Source organism: Dermacentor silvarum, chromosome 11 (assembly GCF_013339745.2).
Source record: "Dermacentor silvarum isolate Dsil-2018 chromosome 11, BIME_Dsil_1.4, whole genome shotgun sequence".
Lineage (NCBI taxonomy): Eukaryota > Metazoa > Arthropoda > Arachnida > Ixodida > Ixodidae > Dermacentor > Dermacentor silvarum.
This window is the reverse complement of record NC_051164.1, coordinates 18,977,711-18,994,275: the sequence shown is the minus strand read 5'-3', so window position 1 is coordinate 18,994,275 and position 16,565 is coordinate 18,977,711.

Genomic DNA, 16,565 nt, shown 5'->3' with positions numbered 1-16,565 from the left:
AGAAAAGTTCAGCGTGCATGCACCGGCACGCTAGGGCAAAGCAAAGGTGTTCTTCCACGTGGCTGCTGGCTGGCTTTCTTACACCCTCCACCATCCGGGCAATGTTCCCTTCTATTTTCTGCCACTGTAGGACATGGGGTCGAGGAGTAGAGATGGCGGGGTAGCGGAGTGGGGTGAACGTCCTCAGCGGGGGAGGAAAGCTTGAGGGCGGCACGTCAGGTTTCGTCTCTGACCCTAGCGACTGACACGTCTATTCATGTGGACGAGCGCGATGGTTAGGTATGTCCAAGTTTATACAGCTGATAAAACTACTCTTCTTACTCCGTATAACTCTCTACTAATTTGCTATCGCAATTGATGCTTCACCTTTCGGGTGAAACTGCGACAAATTTTTTCTCACAGTTACAGAGTATCCAGGAAGAGGGGACCCAGGGCAAAAAGCTGCTTGATGCAACTCGAACCCTGCCCAGCGTCCGTTGATCGCATGACACAAATTGGGGCACATGGCCGTGGCATTTTTACAATTCTAACTTCAAACGTGATGCACATACGTATTTCCGACTACCAGAAAATAGCAAGGCCTACGCAAAACCGAGAAAACAATCATAACGAAATAACACCACCTACATATTTTTTTCGGTTATCAAAATGAAATGTGCACATAAGTGCCGCTTCTCAACTAACGTATTTCTTGCCGCCTTGGGTCACAGTATAGGCTCCGTACAGTGAAGTTTGCTGCGATTGCTGCGCCATCTGTCGCAGCGCCGCCAACAATAATGAGACGGCCAAAGCGCGCGGGGGTATTCGTAGGCGCGGCGTCGCTGGTGCTGTTCGGTCGTTTCTGGCGTTGAGACAATGTCATCCTTCAGCTCGACTAATTCTGATCCATCGACTGAAAGCGTACGGGAAAGGAAGAGGAACAAGTGCCGGTACTGCTGCGTAAAAAACTGGCACAGCCACGAAGGACAGCCTGGCGTGAAATTGTACCGATTTCCAGGCCGTCCGTGGGAGCAAGAACGACGGAAAAGATGGTATTGTTGCTGTTCGAAAAGTAACTGTGAAAACAGCGTTTTCCTAGTGTCAATGTAAATATATCCTTTAATGTCTAGCCAGGTCTAGCTGCTTGAGGTTCTGCAACTGTATTTGTGTGCTTAGCGCGGTTGGAAGTGTATGGAGCACGTTTTGTTCAGCAAGCTTGCGTAGCGCGAGATTTTACGCGCGAATTTGTGCCTCAAATGCTCTTGTAGGCTGCATGCGAACCTTTGTTGATTTGCTTGCATGCGTGTAGTCCGGTAATTAGTTGTTAAATTGCGTTTTTCTGTGATACTTTCAGCGAAGTAAGTAAACTCGGTTTGCCTTGATTTTGGGGGTAGTGGTGTGGTGCGTGTAACATCTAAACTTCAAATGCATTCACCAAGTGGCGCCCGCTGTGAGAATGCTCGCTCTCGTCAGCGCTTTGTGGCGTGTTTGCCTCGTTTACCGTCTCGTGAAGAAGTCATTCGGTTACTGCATGTGCGCTCTTGCTTGCGGCCTCATGCATAGGGCACTGTGTCGTCAGTATGACCTGCCTAATATTCGCAACCATACGTACTCCTCTTGTTTTCTTCAGCGAGAACGACGGCTCGCCGTGGATGCCGACGCAGACGAGCAGAATCTGCTCCATGAACACTTCGTGAACGGCGGAGTACGTAATAAAGGAAAAATCAACACCTAGAAACGCTTCATTTATAGAGTTGCAAAAATGCGTTTCTGCGTACGTCGGCCACGACATGAACGAAATACTGTAAATAGCAGAGTTGCAGCTGGATATTTCTGAGTCCACGCACCGGAATACCTGGCAAGGTAGCAAAAACGACGTGTAATCACCGAATGTCGATTTGGGACTGTTCTCATTCAAAAAACGTCGCGGTAGCATAATCTTGGTTTGAGCTAGTTGCAATACACCGCAAGCTCCCGTCCTGTTTGTGTGTTCGTCTTCGTTTAACTTGCACCGCAGATTTTCCTCCAATAAGTCGTGGTAGCGTGTGCGCTTCCACTTATGCGTCAAAACCACTTGCTGATATAAAAATGCATGCATGTTCTCCCTACCTGCAAGGAAACGTCGTACACTTGTTTCCCTTGCTGAGAGTGACGTCCTCCTTCACGTCGTAAATGTGGCCCGCCACATACAGCTTGTCTCCTTTGTCGAGTATAGGCGCACGAAAGTAATTTTCAATACAGCTTATCGGCTTAAAGCCGCAAAACAACACACGCGATATTTTGAACGTCACGCGCGCGTTGAAACACGTTCAGTCGCTGCCGCGGGGCTCGGAGCAGCCGTCTCAGTGTTTCACATTCCTACCACCATTGGCGCTGCACGGCGTTTTGCCGTAGCGCCCTCTGTTCACTGTACGGAGCCTATAGAAGCAACTGGGTAAGTATCGCTGTTCATTAAAACCCTTTGACGCTGCATTGGAGCACTGGGTATATTGACCCTTTTCGCGGCGATCCCGTGGGCGCTGCCATGTTTGGTCACGTGGTGACGCGTCCATTGCTTGCCTCAACTGCCTCCGTTGCCTCCTTGCTTACAATAGAAATGTATGACGCCGGCGCGGCTTAGAAAACCTCTGTTTTCGGAGATATCGTAGACGGTGACTAAGTGGACGACACGAAGCTTTGATCACAGCTTCAGAGAGCAAGCAAAAGCGCTTTCAGAGCTAATTAAGCTATGTCCAAACGGCGCAAGCAGCTTATATGGTGCTTGTTCTAAAAGTGGGGCTAAGCTATCCAGTATTCCAAGCTATCCAAACATTCCGCTCATGAATTCAGTCAGGATTAGTGCGTTTTGCTCTGTGTTCTTTATTCGGCAAATATTTTGAAGCAGTGGCTTGTCTGTTTCTGACTCAGTGAAGTTCCTCGGTGCGGCCACAATCTGATTATTTTCTGCGTAATCGCTCGCGGGTGTGCTCAGTTCCGATAGATTTGTTCTTGCTGCGCACAAGGCTTGAAACGTAGCTGTTTTGTACATTGTAATACCTTGTAGCAAATATATATTACAGCTAGTATCTCGCTCACTCTTGTCGACCGTCACGAAACATTCAGCTTCGACCATTCGTGCGCTATCGGAGTAGTACCGTCATTTATTGTGTGTATATAGTGCGCATATATTCAACTGTGCATCCATTCGCTTATTCTTGATACGTCGGTGATAGAGTGGGCGTAAGTTTTCCTGCCATTTGGGAAAGATGTGTATATATATAGATAACGTGCGCGAAACTTACTATGACAGGAAGCGGCGCTACTCCCTTTGTCATTGTTTAACGAGTGGTACTCACTCTTGCCGACGTTCTGGGTATGAATCACTTTTCTTGAAAGTTAGCGATACAAGGCTGGCGGATGAGCAAATTTCTGTGTCCTCGAGGAAAGCCGTACATCACGAAGTGCCGGAAACACGTATATGAACAGATGCAGCAGCGGTCCGCGAACTTGGCCACACATATTCATTCTATTCCTTAACATGCCAGACACTATTTCTGCAGCCAACTACTGCACACGTCTTCAATCCACATGATTCAACCTAGCATGATTGGAGCACAGTGTGTTAGCGAAAACTCAGTGGCATTTCCGACAGCTGATCGCACAGAAGCAAGGTAGAAGCGGTAATGGTTTCGTATTCGTGCGCGGTCGCGTGAACTACGGTCGCTGAGGAGAGATATGGCGCGTAGAGTCACTGGAAAAATTTTAGAGCATCGCATTTGTTTTCCGCGAGCCGCCGCCTGCCACGGCCACGGGTGATTGGGGCGCTCGTGTCACGTGACCTTTTGCCGCCATATTTCTTCCAAGCCCTTTCAGTTGGCAGGTCGAACTCGTAGCGTACGCACCGCGCACGGAGAGCACTTCGCCGTTTCGTTCAACGCTTGCGTTGCGCTTGCGAACACAGGCGTCAGAAATAACCTATAATCATGCCTGGTTGCTGCGCCTTCGGGTGTAGCAACCGAACGGAGTCCGGGAAGGCATTTTTCTCTATTCCGTGCGGGAAGGACGACGGTGAACGACGTTCTGCGTGGCTCCACAGAATTGGTCGCAAAGACTTCGCGCCTTCGAAGAACACCCGCTTGTGCGAGGTAAGTTTCTTGAATAACTAGTTTGCTGGACAGTTATTGCTTTCAAGCGAGCGTACTTGCGTGTGACCGCTAAACTTTACATGTCCGGTTCACGCTCATCGTTCTGCGTGCGGCTATTGAACACTATGTAGCTAGCACATGTGGTTTTGAGTGAGCTGTTCTGTTCTCGTGGCTCGCTTTGTTTCACGCTAGTGAAAATCGCCCAGTACCTATGTTTCAAGTAAGCTCCTCTACTTAGTGCTGTTGAAAACATCGCAGTACGAACTTTCTAGCAAGCTCTCCACTTTTTCATTCGGTTTGCGCGCCGCGTTTTAAGAAAACGTACATACATGTCAAGCAAGCTGCTGTGCTTGATTCGCGCGGCTCGATGGAAACAACAAACATGCATTTCAAGTGAGCGTGTTGTGCTACAGAGTAAAAGGAGGCGGTTCCCATGAATAACGTGTTTTAAACAAGCACCAGGTCTATACAGAAAATGTTGCTTCAAAATGCCTTCTATAGATTTCCTGACTCTGTTTTTGCGACTACTTACACTTTAGATATTTTAAGCACTGTCACAGGGTAGGGTTATTAACATTCCTATTTTTCTTTGTTTTCTCCATGGACAAACTATAGGACCATTTCATTCCTGATGATTTTGAGAAACGAAGAGTCGAATCGGAAGACCGGTATGCTGTTGTCATGCTTGACGAAATAAATTGTTGTGACTGTTGTGAAATATGTTGCTTGCCTACACATCTTACTTTGTGACTGCATGCTGTTCTGAAAATGCGAATTTTGCTGACAGCATGAAGCAATTCGGGGACCAATGGTATGTTGTCCGTTATACAGGGAGGCTGTAAAATAGTAATTTTTATTGCAAACCTGCTACAACATGATTACGAATGCTTGTCAACTGGCACAGCACCTCTATAAACAGCCTCATACATCTTTTTATGCCGTGAGTGCAGTGACAAGAACATCATTTAAAAAATAGACGTGCTCAATGTTACAATTCCGTTTCAGAAACCTAGTTTTTACCGTGTCTTCGCAACTTTTTTTTTCGATAACGTCTTTTTGTGTTAATGATCCGATTCACATAAAGGGTATACAATAAAAGGAGCATGATCGAAAAATATATAGGAAAACCGCACCACTGTTTAGTACTGGCAATGTCAACACAATACTCCAGAACACAGTAACAGATTGGAAATAAGTGCACTAAAAGGTTGACATTATCAAAGGTACAAAAAAAAAAAAAAAAAAAAAAAACATTCGTACACATTCTTTATAGCCGTATGCGGATACCTGCTTGAGTTTCGCGTGAATTAAAAGCTGTTAACCAGTCGTTTACAACGTTACCTTCAGAGAGCTTATTTCACAAATCGACGAGAACATTACAAGCACGCATTCGCAAACACGCCAGTAGCCGCAAGACGCGCAGTTTGTTTGCAGAGGCTGCTGGCGTTTTATCACTGATACGTGACAGGCAACTTTATAAATCTACATAAAAATTACTGCTTACACTTCGCTCCGATTATACAGATAAACAAGCGCAGCAGTAAGCTGTTTACATTTGCTTGCTTTTGTACTTCGAAAGGACGCGAACGAGCACTATGAAGGCAACCTGAACACCCACTGCACATTCCATCGGCTGTCAAGCTGCGTTTTTAGCGCAAACACAACCTCAAGGCCCAGTTTTCATGCAAAAGACGTTTCAAGCGAATTCACTGGGCACATACAAGTATGTTTGCAGCAGCTCTGCACATAGCACTTGACGCTAGACGAAGTCCAAAAGCGACACGTAGAGCATCGGTTCGCGAGCATCGGAACCATTGCCGCACATTTTATACGTTCCGTCGCTTACCGCGGAGTACGTTCATTTACGTCGATATCTTGATGTCACTTGTGGCATCCACTTGAAGAAAAACACAAAAATAATCCAGTTTCGTGAAACGGGACTCGAAATCTAGGGGGGAAATCTGTCAGTTAAGTCAACGCTACTCAATGCACGCTGGCACCGCTACAGCGCGTCGGCGGTCTGGAAGGAACATGGCCGCCGCCACCCAATGTTGCCGACATGCCGCGTACCTTTGCGGTACTCTGTTTTTCCAGTGATTCTAATGGCGCGCCGCGGTGAGCGCCATCTCGTTTCTCTAAAAGAAACTGCTCCGCGAAAGGGCTCAATATGCTGCTCTTCAATGAACGTTACTGATGCGGACGCGTAAGAAGCAGGCCGAGCGGGTCGCCGGGCAAATTATGCGAGTGAAGAAGCACTACACCAATATTTCTTTAATTTACCAAACACAAGATTGATAGCAAAAATGAGTTTACGAGGGAGATCGTCATAGTGTGCGTGGTATTCTTTGCAGTTGTTTGTCTCTTAAAAGAGATAGCCAACAAAGTGTTGTGAAGTACCTCCGAGACTCCCACGTCCACTTCGCCAGCCGCCCGACAGATGGCAGCACCTGTCTGGCATTATCCCCTGTTCTTCCCGCCTTTAGCTTGGAGAGGAGAGCTGAGTGAGTGTCTGCCCCGCTGCCATGTAGGAGTTATCTTGAGCCGCGCTCGCGCGTGCTAGCCCTTGTATTATTTGGTATGCCTTAGCAACTTTAAAAAAGAAGGCGACCTGCGTCGACGTTAGCGGCTTCGTGCCCAGCCTCAAGCATCTCGCCCCAGCCTCGCCCTCACATTTGGCACAGTCGACAAAGAATCTCGCCTCGCCGTTCGCTCACGCCATGCCGCCCCTGCCCGACGTATCGTCTACCGTGCCATTGTTCGAGAACAAGTGCGAGTTTGTGGATTCAGGAGATTCAACGAACGCAGCAGCGAACTTCGTGGCCGCCAGAAGCAACCCGCCTCATCGCAGCAAGCAAGTTGAGAGGCACTGCGAAGAACTGTCACCTGACTCTTGGCGCGCAGTTCCCGACTTGGGATACGTGGCGTAAAACTTTCCTGGACGCATTCGCCGACGAGCTGACTCTACTGCAATGGCAGCAGCAAATTATGTCCCAAGTACAGTCCAGCTCTCAGTCACTTCGCGACTATGCCTATGCAAAGCTTCGAGTAATCGAGAAATGTCCAGCGCCACTGACGGAGCCTCAGAAGGTGGAATATCTCCTGCACGGCATTCAGTGCGCAGGAACCGCAACAAGCATAGCAGCGCAACGCCCATCGTCAGTATCTGGCTTCATTGATATATGCACCCAGCTTGACAGGGCTATGCAACATATGTAGATCGCAATTAACCTGGCTGATTGTCCTGAGCAGACTCTTCGCAGTCAAAATAACAGAACTACGCCTTCCAGACAAGTCTCTTCAGCGTCAGTAATGCCTTCAGTGGCACCTCCAACAGTCTGCAGTTTGAAGCACAGCCGTGTGCCCCCGTCCCGCCCTGCCAGTCCTCCACATAGCCGGCGCATAACAGATCTACCGCCTGCTGAGCAGGAAGCTCGGTACTCAGCTCTGTCACAACGTTATGCTGTCCCTGCGTTTCGCCCAGAACAGTCATTGAGCGAAGCTGTTTGCTTCAAGTGTCACGAAAAGGGCCATCTAGCATCGAAGTGCCCAACAAACAAGAGACTGTCACATAGCAGCCAGCCGCAGCTTCAACATCATTTCATACAGCAGCCCCTGCACTGCACACAAGCCCTTTGGAAGACGTCCATGGCTCCCATCTGGAATGTTCATTCTTTACAGCTGACATCGCACTCTTGGGCTCCTACGACGCCTTCCCGGACACAGGGTCCAAGATAACTATAGTGACAAAGTCTGCAATCAAGAATCTTCCACTGATGCCCTGGACACGCGAGCCCCTAGCCGTTGTTGGTGGATCAAGTGTGCATCCCGAAGGCATGGCCTGCCTGAAGATTACAGTGGGCCCCATAACAGCTGTAGTGGAAGCCGCTGTGATTTGCAATAATGTCTTGCCGGTGATACTGGGTGAAGATTGGTTTCGTGCAAGCAATACAAGACTTGTGTTCAAGCCTCCAAATCCAGCCGAAATCCAACATCTGGCCTCTGGTACAGTCATACAGGCGCACCAGAAGCTATATCCACGTGCCTCAATCGCAGTAATTCTTCGGCAGTCTTTCCTAGCTCAATGTACTAAAGTGTCATGTTCAGACGGTCTCCAGGAAGCACCTCTCCCAGGAATGGAGCTCCTTTGGAAGCCTTGTGCCAAAAGCCTGCCAGAACAAACCACTGTTGCTCCAGAAGGTACAGTAGCCATAACAATTCATCCTGACCTTCCTCCTGCTTTTGTTGCAAAGGATGTATCAGAGATGCAGCAAGTAGCTCTGGCTACAGCCCTTTCAGATCATCATCTCTAATTTGCTCGCGATGAGGATGACATCTGCCATTCCCAAGGTGTGGAACATTGCATAGACGCCCGATGCCGTGCCGTACAGGCAAAGTCCACTTCGACTTGGCTGTCTTTTTGCATTGCTAGTGCTGTACCTTTTCTTTTTCTTCAGCTGTGTAATCAGCAACGGCTCATTATTATCTGTCATCCCGGCCGCGGCAGCCGCGTTTCGATGACGGCGAATCCCCCCCCCCCCCCCCCCCAAAAAAAAAAAAAAAAAAAAGCTGTCAGCCCTTCCACTGGGGTGAGATGGAAGACGAGCGAAGCTGTACTATGCTGGGAATTATGTATTTACAATTATGGCTATTAAGATGTGATGGCGTAATTGGTTATTTGAACTATTAAAAAATGAGAAATATATAATATATATATATATATATATATATATATATATATATATCCGGTGGTTTTCATTTATTTAGTGGCCACGGCCCACAGGGACCACGGCCTTATGGTCGCTACGGTACACCGCCATAGGGTGTACGGCAAAGGTTGGCACGTTCTTCATAAACGTCACCAACGCCGCGCGCGTTCGGTGCGAACGAGGGCAAAACGCCGCCGCCGTCGACAACAGTTGTGCGCGTTGTTTGCGTGACCGCACACAACCGCTGTCAAAACGCTGGCTACGTGATGGAACGGCTAAACGCCGTTAGGGGAGAGGCGTGCGTGAGCCCAGAGCACGGAGGAAGATTATTTAGTAGAAACTCCCGTCAGCGCAGGCGCTCGCGTGCGACCAGATAACGTCACATTAGTATGCGGCGACGGGGACGCATGCAGTGGCAGCGCCTTGCGGCGCTTCATGCAAGCAGCAGCGGAAAAAAAAAAAAAAAAAAAAAAACAGAAGTCCGGCGGGCTGCTCGGGCGCGTTCTCTTCGGCGGCGCCCGTGTCTCCCGCTCAAAACAGACGCCAAGCAGACGACACAGGCGTTCGGCGTTCGCTTCAGCGTGCACGCCGTAACGTTTTTTAGGGGCGAAGCTCCTTAGGGTGTGGGTCGTTCCCTCCTCTATAGTAGTAGTAGTAGTAGTAGTAGTAGTAGTAGTAGTAGTAGTAGTAGTAGTAGTAGTAGTAGTAGTATGTAGCCACCTCTAGTTTATGAATTGCTCAATAGATGGCGTTGTGTGTTCGTAGCCACCTGTAGTTTTATGAAGTGTTCACTAGATGGCGTTCCGGTTCCACCTTGCACCTTTACCTTGTACCGCAGGCAGCGGCACAAGGTAAATTTTTGAAAAAGAAAAATAATAATGAGAGGTATGCTAGATAAAGAAATGTATAGTATACCTGATTAAATCAAGCAGGCTAGGTTACTATTTGTCGCCGCCCCGTTTCAAAGGGGATGCCAATAAATCATCATCATCACTTCCGGTTCCACTTCCGGTTCCGGTTCCACTTTGCGCGCGTTCGGTGCGAACGCGGGCAAAACGCCGACGGCGTCGACAACAGTTCTGCGCGTTTCTGGTGCTGCTGCATGTCCAAGTTTATACAGCTGATAAAACTGCCTTAAGTCGACCCCATGGCTGCTTCGCATACTACTCAGGGTTCCCCTACGGGAAGATGGTGTAATTTTCTCTCTCGTTCCCGACGCGCGCTCTCTTTATCTCTCGTCCGTAGCTGTGGTTTACCCGAATGATCCCCCGGTGCTTCGCCCACTAATCATCATTCACTTCGTGGATATGCTGTGTTTTTTTGTGGGCCTTTAAGTGAAACAGCAACTCTTCGCCGCCGCTTTCTTTTATTTTCCTTTCAACGAAATGGCAGGCAAAGAGTTTGGAGTGGGGCCTTTAAGTGAAACAGCAACTGTTCTTGTCGGTGCCTGTTCGAGGGCCGTAATACTAACAGCGTTGATACGTGCAGTGTACCCTTGTTCGGAATTTGCTAACCTAAGATGGGGACGCAGGTGGGACGCGTGAGTGCCCTCAGTAGAACTTGCGAGGCGCGCGGCCGAACGGGAGTAACACACGTGACCGGTTGTCCTGGCAACCAAGACGGCGATAACTTCTTTCTCGGCCGCCAGGTGCCGCCAGCATGATAGTGGCTCTAGGGTGCCTCGATGCCAGCGCCGCCGTTCAGGGTGTTGCCAACCTTTGACCGCACCCGCGCCGCCGCTTTCTCGCTGCGACGCCATCTTGAGTCACAGCGAGCGGTTGCGAGTGCTTGGTGCCGGTGCTTAGTTCGAGACACAGTGCGCGCGGATGCTTCGCTGACGCTTCTACTTGCTGGACAGTGTTCAGCCGCATGAATGACAAGCTTGTCGAGTGCATCGAGTCGACATGACGGGCTGTTGTGTTCCCAAGTGCACCGGATCGACGCGTAAAGGGCTTCGTTGTTTACGCTTCCACCGGGACCCAGAGCGAAGGAAGAGATGGGAAGCCCAAGTAAAGCGGTATCCCTGGAAGGCAACGGATAGCTCCTACATTTGCGAGGTAAGTGCCAAGAAAGTTTAGACTATCGCATCGTGTTTTTCATTTAAATAAGAAAGTATTCTCTGATCCTCGCTCACGTACCTACGTTCGCTCACGAACTAAGCATTGCACTGATGCTGAGTATAGCCTATGGTTTGCGAGCGCGCGTCGCATAGGCTTTTGCCGTTTTGATCGGCGCAGTCTATGCGAGTAGTACCCTTATTTTAAGAACTGACGAAAATGCTTCGCCGCGAAATAGCCTTACATTAGCTACAAATCGTCGTGGAAACCACCTATTTTACTTTTTCACGGGAAGCACACATCGTGTGTCTCTTCTTTTTTTTCCCCCTCAGTTTCTTTTTTCGCTACTCGTTATTTGGGACTAAAGAACGCAGTGCTTCTTCTGGGGAGAGCGGCTGTTGTGTACGTGGCAAGCGAAGCATTGTGATTTTCTCTATTCTCAGCAGATATCTTGCGGATCTCAGGTTGTTACGTTATATAGCTGATTTTTTAGACGAATATATTTGTAGCGTGGTACTCGTAAGCCGATGGTCATTCGTGCTCATTCCCGATCGTAGTGGATATTGTGACGGTCTTTAAATGCCTGTGCGCGGTATGCCCAGGTGTAGTAGAGTTAAGGGGCATCATGGGACCAAAATGTTTCGGCGCTTTCTGGCATGGTGTCTGTTGTAGCCTGTGCATTTCTTCGAAACGTGTGAAGCGAGGTAATACAGCATTACTTCTGAGAAAATTTATTTTTAAGCACTGTAATGGGTTCTCTGTATTTACAAGGCAACTTTTCATATCAATGATCACTTTTGTTGTTTTACTTGTACTTAGAAACACTTTGAAGAGGACCAGTACGAGGGAAATCGACAGGATGGGCGCCGTCTGTTAGTCAACAGCCCTACATCATCATGGACTATATTTTCGAAGTGAAAAACATTGCTAATCTGTATTTGACTGTCTTAGTTTCATTTACGGTTTTTGAACGCGATATGTATGCAGTGTTGTTTATTTTTTCAATGTAGCTATCAGTGTTCTAATGGTTATTTATACAATGTTCTGTACTCGCCATCGATGTGTTTGGCTGATGCGACGTATTCGATGGTAGCTGATGTATTCTGGCTGGATATCTTGATTAATATTACCCGCGGTTGCGTTTTCTCTTTTGCTTTCTTGTTTTCGATTTATATTGTGTGTAATAAGGTTGATGTACTCACTTGAACCCCCCCCCCCCCCCCATGTAATGAATAAATAAAAAAAACTCTCACTATCCCGAATTGTGTGTCGAGCCTAATTTGCGAATTTTTTTTATCTCGTCTTTCAACATAACCTTCAGGCGCCACACAGTACATATAATTTTTCATGTACATATCTCTTTCATGATTGATTGTTGTCATGAGCCAATAAAGGAAGGAAGAAAGAAAGAAGAAAAAGCAGAAGATAAAAACAGAACAAGAAGACACGAGGACTCAGTGGTAGAAATAAAGAAGAAAGAAGGTATAAAATAAGAGCTTCCGAATAAAAAGAATACATTATATGAAAGCAGAAGAAGAAGCGCAAAAGTGCGCGTGCAGCTACGTGGCCAACGAGAGAAGAGACGCGTAGCCGAAGAGAGCAGCCCAGCTACGCTCTGGGACGAAGGCAGGCAGAAGGAGCTGGAGGCCGGAAAGGACGGTTGGATCACGGAGACGGCGGCAACCCGATGGAAGCTGTTCTTCAGCTGCCGCGGCCACGACCCGCGAGCTGAGTGGACGTCCCACCGGAAGCCGCAGCTACAGGCTGACGGCACCGCTTCCCGGATTCCCTGCGGCTACGATCCGCAGGCTAGCGGAGTTGATCGGGCGATCCAGGCGCCTCGGTCACCCCACCGTCTTGACCCCCGAACCAGGCCAACCGTGGACCGAACGTCGGACACAGCGACTTCGAGTCTACGACGCATCGGCGGGCCCAACGACGTGTCGCCGGAAGCCGCGACGACGAGGTGACGTGGCCACGTCGAGGGACTTAATGTAAATACTTTGGACTTATGAATTTTGATATCTGAGGACTCTGGGGAATTTCTAGAATTTACTCGTGCTGTATATTGTTTGTTTCGTGCTGTTTTCTTTGTCGTTAGTTTTTTCAATTATAAATGTTTGTCCTAAACGTACGACTTGTCCCTGTCTGTCTTTAGTCCACCGAAATCCGTGGCAGGCTCGCCAAATTGTCACGACTTTCGGTGGACTAAAGACAGACAGGTTGGTCTGGTTCGGGGGTCAAGACGGTGGGGTGACCGAGGCGCCTGGATCGCCCGATCAACTCCGCTAGCCTGCGGATCGTAGCCGCAGGGAATCCGGGAAGCGGTGCCGTCAGCCTGTAGCTGCGGCTTCCGGTGGGACGTCCACTCAGCTCGCGGGTCGTGGCCGCGGCAGCTGAAGAACAGCTTCCATCGGGTTGCCGCCGTCTCCGTGATCCAACCGTCCTTTCCGGCCTCCAGCTCCTTCTGCCTGCCTTCGTCCCAGAGCGTAGCTGGGCTGCTCTCTTCGGCTACGTGTCTCTTCTCTCGTTGGCCACGTAGCTGCACGCGCACTTTTGCGCTTCTTCTTCTGCTTTCATATAATGTATTCTTTTTATTCGGAAGCTCTTATTTTATACCTTCTTTCTTCTTTATTTCTACCACTGAGTCCTCGTGTCTTCTTGTTCTGTTTTTATCTTCTGCTTTTTCTTCTTTCTTTCTTCCTTCCTTTATTGGCTCATGACAATTGTACTAGACATTATAAGTAAATGTATTTTGTGCATCATTTGGTTTCTTGTGTGTACTACTCAATATTGACACAAACAAGTTACGTTACATGTTTCTCGACAGCACAAACTAAACCTTATTTTCACATCGCAGTTATTTTTACACCAGCTTAATCCTGTCAGCACACAGTTTTGTGGGCAAAAAAAGCAAAATTGCGCGTAGATATCGTCAAATAATTGCAACGAACGCGAAGAGCACGCGCAACGCAAGGGAAACTAACCGCCGTGCGCGAGTGGCTGGCTACGGTAAAGGAGGCGTGACGTGTAAACCAAAATACAACAGCGAAAAAGAAAAACTTCCACACACAGGGGGTCGCAAACCTTATATACCAAGCATCGAAGCGCAAAAAAAATAGTGCGTATTTCAAACATACACACGGCATATTAAATGTAAATTGAATTAGGCAACTTGGGGCATGTTCCCGGCGCCAGACATTTACGTCTTGGACCTTCGACGAGTTAACGGCTATTGGTTATAAAGATGTGCAGATGCGATACCGATAAAAAAATCCCCATCAAGGCAAAGCACTTGGAAGTGCGCCGCGAGGAACACTATTTATGAACGCAAGCGTAGCTGAGTCTCAGCTCGTGTGACTCAATATGGCGGCGCCAGCGGGGTTGTCTCCACCCTGGACGGCGGCGCTGGGAATCGAGGCACCCTAAGTCGCTCCGCGGGCTTGTGACATTTTCTGGTCGCCGCAACTGGCGGAGTAAAGGTTTCTTGCTCCGTGGCCCAGAGAGAGTCTGCGCATAGCCTCCTATAGGCTATGGTCTGCGGCACATGCGGCAGAGGCCGGCGGGGCTGCGCGCATGCGCCGCAGTGGGAGAGCTGGCACGCACACGCACAGTCTAGGGTGCCTCGATGCCCTCCTCGCCCACCGCTCCCCTTCCACTGGGAAGTCGCGTTTGCTCTCCGCCGTGCGTTCGCTCCTCGTGAAAGCGCGCTTTCACTCGCACATACAGCATACGGCCAATGAGAGTTTTTTGCTATTGCCGGCCGCGACCATCGCAGAGTGAGCCCTTAACAGCGCCAGTGTAAAAAAAATTGGCCGTGGCGTAACTCAGTTATGCCTGGGTGTGCGTAGCGAGGGGTACGATTATACCAAAGTTTTTCGCAAACGTCACACGGAAATCCAAACGGATTGTCTGTAAAGTCCGTTTGGAACATGCGCGTCGCACTTGAACTTTGAGCCAGCCGAATCACATGGTCCGTCACACGGCGAGCCTTTACGTCTTCCAACTGCGTTGTATCGGCGGCTAGGCGCGGCACTCTCCGAGCTGCATCACTCTGCCGTCTCCGTTCGATACGCCGAGCACGTTCTTCTTCTGTCCCTGCAGCTCGTTGCCTCCTCCTGGCATGAGATGCCGAACTAGACGACGAACCATCCTCATCTGAATGCACTCGCCTGGCCGCTTCGTACTTACGACGCTTCTCGAGGCGTGCGGCTCGTTCTTCCTCCGTCTCCTCGGCTCGCTGCCCCCTCTTAGATTTGTTCCGACGACGAAGCTTGGCTTCTTTCAGTCTCTCCTACTCACTTTCCATATCTGCCGACGAATCCCACCGAGCCGGCCCTTTTATATATACGATGCAACGCCGGCTCCTCCGGCGATGCAACGCCGGCAACGCCGATGCAACGCCGGCGCTTGCTAGGCAACGGCTCAGCTCGCGGTTTCACCGGCTCCTCCTCTGACGTCATTCCAGATGGCGCGCCGAGCGGCTCTGCCAGCTGCGGTGGTTGCTAGGCAACTCAGCTCGCGGTGCGGCCACCGACCACGGCGAAACGGCAATGTAGCTCTCGCTACAAAAATTCCGCTTCCATTCCACCCTGTGAAAGCGGATATACATACAGCGAAGCTGTTGCTGACGTTACACAAGCACCACCACTACAAACGACATGCAGCTGCAGCGAAAAAAAAAAAAAAGATTAGCACAAGTTGCCGATGACCGGAGCAGGGAAATTGCGGTATACGCGGCGCTCATGTTCCCGTGCACACTGACATCTAAGGTGTCACATTATTCATGTTTGAAAGAGGGGGGTGCTTGGCACTCTCGTTTTCGGCGTGCTAGGGAACAACAGCGTCGCGTGCCGCAATTTATCTCCGCGGGTGATCGGCCACTCGTGATAATCTTCTTCCGCTGCCGCTGTACGTCACGCGCGCACGCACGTGTGCGGAAATGCAGCATACAGCCTCATTCTCCTAGGCCCACCGCCAAGCGCAAGTGCGTTATTGAACTAAATGAATTTCTGAAAGTAAACTGAGTAAGATTACTTTATTTGAAATACGCCGATTGGGAGGCCCAGGCCTGGGGCTGCCTAGATGGCTACTGGGAGCTCTTGCTCCCGCATAGCCTCCACGGCTCGCTGGACGGCCCAATTTTAGTCTACGAGTTCTGAGCTGAGCAGCGCAGCCGACCACCGCGCCCGTAGATTTTCTGGCCAGAGTTCCATTTCATCTTGATATATTGCAACTCTATTTGCAACTATAATTGAAAATCTAGAAGGCTGCAACATCACTCTGCCCCCGAAAATTGCTCGTGGTTTGTTCTCATTTTGTTTATGACAGGGCGTCATATACAAGAAGAATTCTGCTGCCAGCAACAGCACCTATCTTTTGGCCGTACCCGCAGAGCTTCGTGATGAAATCCTGTTCGCATGCCACGACGAGCCTGCGTCTGGCCACTTGGGTTACACTCGAACCCTTTGCCAGGGTACGGAAATCGTACTACTGGCCGAAACTCGACACTTGTGTTAAACGATATGTCCAAGCCTGCCGTGAATGCCAACGCCGAAAGTCGCCGAATGCTGAAGCCTGCGGGATTGCTGAGTCCTATCGATCCGCCGCACAGAGGCTCTTCGAATTTCCGACGACAGCGTCACGATACCACCTCGTGCTAGTGTAATGATTCTGGTAACGTCTGAGGGCACAAGCGA